Source organism: Peromyscus leucopus, chromosome 1 (genome assembly GCF_004664715.2).
Source record: "Peromyscus leucopus breed LL Stock chromosome 1, UCI_PerLeu_2.1, whole genome shotgun sequence".
NCBI classification, from domain to species: Eukaryota; Metazoa; Chordata; class Mammalia; order Rodentia; family Cricetidae; genus Peromyscus; species Peromyscus leucopus.
This window is the reverse complement of record NC_051063.1, coordinates 56,219,099-56,223,958: the sequence shown is the minus strand read 5'-3', so window position 1 is coordinate 56,223,958 and position 4,860 is coordinate 56,219,099.

Sequence of the window (4,860 nt, the reverse complement as noted above, 5' to 3'; positions counted from 1 at the left end):
TTATAACTTCCTTTTTTTTTTATTTATTCTTTGGGTCTTTCACATCATGCATCTCAATCCCATTCATTTCCTCATCCCTTCATATCTGCCCTCTGCCCTTGCAATCCCCTCCCCATCATAAACCTTAAAAAAGAAGCAGCCGGGTGGTGGTAGCACAGGCTTCTAATTCCAGCACTCGGGAGGCAGTCAGGCGGATCTCTATGAGTTCAAGGCCAGCCTGGTCTACAGAGTGAGATCCAGGACAGTCAAGGCTACACAGAGAAATCCTGTCTCAAAAAAACAAAAACAAACAAAAAAATTAAGGCTGGTGATGTAGCTCATTTGGCAGTGTTTGCCTAGCATGAGCAAGGCTCTGGGTTCGATCCCCAGCACTGAATAAACACCCATGTAATCCCAGCACTCAGGAGGTAGGAGGACCAGGAGTTAAGGCCAGCTTCAGCTATATATTGAGTTTGAACAGGATATGGGAGTGACCCAAGCCCCAAGCCCTGTGACCCATATCCCTAGAGGCAACTTCTGTTACCAGAAATGGTCTAGGGGCCTCAGGCACTCATGGGAACAGCAGGCTTCGGGAGAAACCTGCCGGGAGTCAGGCGTGAACTTGCTCTCCATCTCTGCTTGTTCTACGAGAGGTCACCTCTGGCCCCTAAGTGAGCTGTGAGAACAGGCTCAGTGCAAGAAGTGGGCCAGAGGGGAGCCCTCCCTCCCGATACTGTTCCTGCTGGGTGGAAAAGCCTCCTCTGAACAGCACCAGGGCTGGGCACCGCTCTTGCCGTCATGTCTGTGCTCCTGTTGTGTGCTGGGACACGCCCTGGAGCCCTGGGCATAATCAGGAGAGTGGAGCGGGCAGTGGAGACAGGGAAGAGTGTCCAGGAACCAGGGTTAGTGGGGTCATGAGCAGCAGCTGTTCTTGAGACCTTTGATCCAGGGCAGCTGCAGGACCTCAGCTGTCAGGCAGGCTCTGGGCTGAGAGGAGCCTGGGGCTGGAGGAGGGTGGGGATGAGAATGTCGAGCTGGCTTTGGCCCAGCCTGGTCTGAAGGCAGCCTACTCTAGGGCCCCCGGCATTTCCAGCGCATTCCCACATCGAGCAGAACAACTGAGAGGATGTGAGAGGTGGCCAGTGGCCTGAACACAGTGGACTGAGCCCACCTTGGGTGTCTGTCTGTTCTCTTGGACATCTTTGGAGGTTTCCCAGTCAGAACCTTGTATCTGCCCATCCCCGCCATGCGCAGCTAACACTGACCTTTGCCCTGTGACTTTTAGGTTCAAACATTGCCCACAGCTTCCAGCTGGATCTATAGCATGACCCCCTGGCCTGCCAGGCTCCCAGGGCTGAATTTAGAATAGTGATCATTATGTCACCCTTTCCAGGCCCAGGTCCCACCAGATCAGCTCCTGGTATACCAATGTTCCTCTCCTCTCCTCTCCTCCCAGGCACAGGGCTGGGCTGGTTCCCAGGACTCTTAAGCCACCCTACTAGGGTGGCTAAGTGCATCAGTGTATGACACAGACATGAGACAGTCCAGGACTCAGACTCCAGCCCCCTGGAGCCTTATACATGAAGCAGAACTCATGGGTCCTTAGAAGGTCCTCTCTGCTCTGAGCAGTCGAGGCTGGTCCAGACTCTCGATCCTTCTTCCACCAGCTAGGATGATTACGGCTATATGCCATCCTGTCACCATGCTTGGCCAGTCCAGCGGTTTAGTTGTAAAACTAAAAAAAAAAGTTATCTAATTGGGATATATAACAAACTTCAATTTTTTTTAAGAATATTTATTTTATGTGTATGTGCTCGTATATATGGGTATCATGTGCAGTCCCAGCTTGAGATACAAAGCAAGACTTTGTCTTAAGAAAATCCAAAACCAATCAACCAAAAAAAGAAATAAAAAGCCAGGGGCTGGAGGGATGGCTCAGGTTTTTGTTTTTGTTTTTTCCCCCTCGAGACAGGGTTTCCCTGTGTAACAGCCTTGGCTGTCCTGGAGCTCGCTCTGTTGACCAGGCTGGCCTCGAACTCACAAAGATCCGCCTGCCTCTGCCTCCCGAGTGCTGGGATTAAAGGTGTGCGCCACCACCCGGCTTGGCTCAGGGTTAAGAACACTGCTGCTGTTGGATCCCAGCACCCACATGGCGGCCATCTCTAACTCCAGATCTGTTCCTCCTTCTGACTTCCTCGGTTCCTCATGCCTGCACATTCACACACATACTTGGGTACATACACATAAAATAAATGTTCTTTAAAAACTCCGTGGGGCTGGAGAGATGGCTTAGTGTTTAAGAGTACTGATTGCTCTTCCAGAGGACCTGGGTTCAATTCCCAGCACCTCACATGGCAGCTCATGGCATGTCTGCTACTCCTGTTCCAGGGGATCTGATGCCCTCACACAGACATATATGCAAGCACATAAAATAAAAATAAACCATTAAAAAATAGATGAAAGTTAAAAACTCCAAAAGTTGAAGTTTATTACATATCCTATAAAACAGTTTTTCAAAGTGTTAAAACACCATTCTTTGCCTGGTAGAATGTTCTAGGCTGGAGGGAGGAGCTGTGTAAGTGCCGGGTCATCACATGGTTCTGCCAGGCCCAGGGCCAAAGTGAGGAGTTCGCTCAGGGAAGTGGCAGGGCCTACGACCCTGAGGTCAAGGGGCGGAAACCTACACTCTCGTGACTCCAGAAAGCAGGATGGAATGGAAGGACCTGAGGGCCAGCGTCCTGGCGTCGGCCCAGCCCTCCCGCTCCTGGTACTCAGCTGAGTTCCCACGAATGGGAGCTATGAGGGGCTTTTGTTCCCCTCAGCAACTCTGTCCTACCCTCCCAGCCAAGGGGCTTGACTCTTAGAGGGCAGCCACGCTGAAAGGAGAGGGTGGCAGTCTCCCTCGGGGAGCGAAGCAAATGCTCTGGGGAGGAGGAGGAGGCAGAACGGTTTCTTCAGAGCCATCTCTGCCCCCCGCCCCAGCTCTTGTGCCAAGGGTCCACTGGAGACCAGACCTGGGGGAGCTGCCACCAAAAGAAGCTGGAAGGCAGACGGGGCCCTGCCTGACTGTACCCTCCATCACCGGTACTTCAGTTCCGAGATCACGTGCAGGCGCACAGGCGAGCTCTATGGGCGACAGATGCTGGAGACTGGCACTGCAGTTGAAGCCGAGGACCAGGAAAATGAGTTGGCAGTCACTTGGCACCAACTTCCTGACAAGAGTAAAAAGGAACCTTCTGGTGGCAGAGACACGTCTGCCAGACCTGTCTGCTCTCTGAGTTCATAACCTCCTTGTCGTTTGGGTCTTAAATGTCCTCCCCATCATCTCCAGCCCCATCTGACTGGTACCCAGGCAACAGCCCTAGGCTTCCATTCACGCCTATGACAGGGAGCCCTGGATTTCTCTTCCCATTGCCTTTGGGCCTCTCTGCTTGAACTCACGGTCTCCCATTGCCAAGTCTCCACCTCTACCTAAGGCTCCAAATCTCCCTCAGTCTGGAAAGACAGGGGCTCTGTCTGTTGTGGGGCAGGGGCAGGGCACTACTGTTCCCCACAAGCCACCAGAAGCAAATGACATTTGCTAAGTGCTACAGCTCCCCAGAGGAGTCTCAGACCCCCATGACGAGGGCTAAGGGCGGGCGGGCAGCAGGATGTAGCTAGAGCTTGTTTATCGTGGCCTGGTGGTTTAATCTTCCCAGGCCCATTCTAAGGCAAGGGTGGGCTGGGTTGAGAGCTGATGTTTGGCTTGGTTAAAACACAAAAGCTCTTGTGCCATGCATGCCACTTCCGAGGCTGACAAACCACATCAGCTATATGGACTATTAAATGTTTCCTGTGGTCAGGTGTGGTGGTGCACATCTTTAATCTCAGCACTGGGAGGCAAAGGCAGCTGGATCTCTGAGTTTGAAGCCAGCCTGGTCTACAGAGTGAGTTCCAGGACAGCCAGGGCTACACAGAGAAACTCTGTCTCAAAAAAACAAAAAACAAACACAAAAAAGTCTCCTGCCAGAGGACAAGGGTCATCGGCTCCCCAAGTTGGGGACTGTTTCTAAATCTTTCCTCACAGGCACTTTTTTTGGAACTTACTATGTAGACCAGGCTGGCCTCAAACTCAGAGAGATCCACCTGCCTCTGCCTCCCGAGTGCTGGGATTAAAACCAGCCTCCCAAGCACTTTGACAAAAGGAGAAAGGAAGCAGTTCTCGTGGTAGGCGACCTGTTTCCCCGATGCCTCCTCCTCCAGAGGTGAGGAGCACAGGCTGGCTCTGTGAGGTCCCCTATTTCCGTCAGTCAAAGCTGCTACTCCTCACACTTCCTAGGCCCCGGCAGCATGGGGTTTCCTTGTCTTTGGCTCGCAAGGCAGGACAGCCTGCTTATATGGGGCAGAAACGGGTGCCAGATTTAACTCTGCAGTCCTTCCTCAGATGCCAGAACATACCGGCATGGGGATGTCCTGGGACCCCCGACCTTGTCTGAGAGCTCTGGGCTACAGGCAAGTGCGAGCTCCTGCTGGACCTGCAGAGACAACTGGCCGGAGACTACAGCTATGGAAGGGCTCGCCAAGGCTGCCTCCTCCAGAGGGAGAGGAGGGGCTGGGCCAGCATGCGTGTGAGACGCGGTATATGAGACGAAGCACAGGCAGAGAGAGCCGGGCAGGCTGCCAGCTGCTTGCTCTGCAGCCCAGTTCCGAAGCCAGAGCCCAGCTTCTTCCTCAGCAGCTCTAGTCTGGGGACTGGGAGGATGCAGGGTAGGGCTGGGAGAGTTCCAAGGGGCTGGACAGGGCCCAGTGTGACCAAAGCTCTGCCTTCTCTGGACATAGGTCAAATAGACAACATTCCTAGAACACTACTCAGGAAGAAAAACAAAAAAAAGAAAGGGGAAG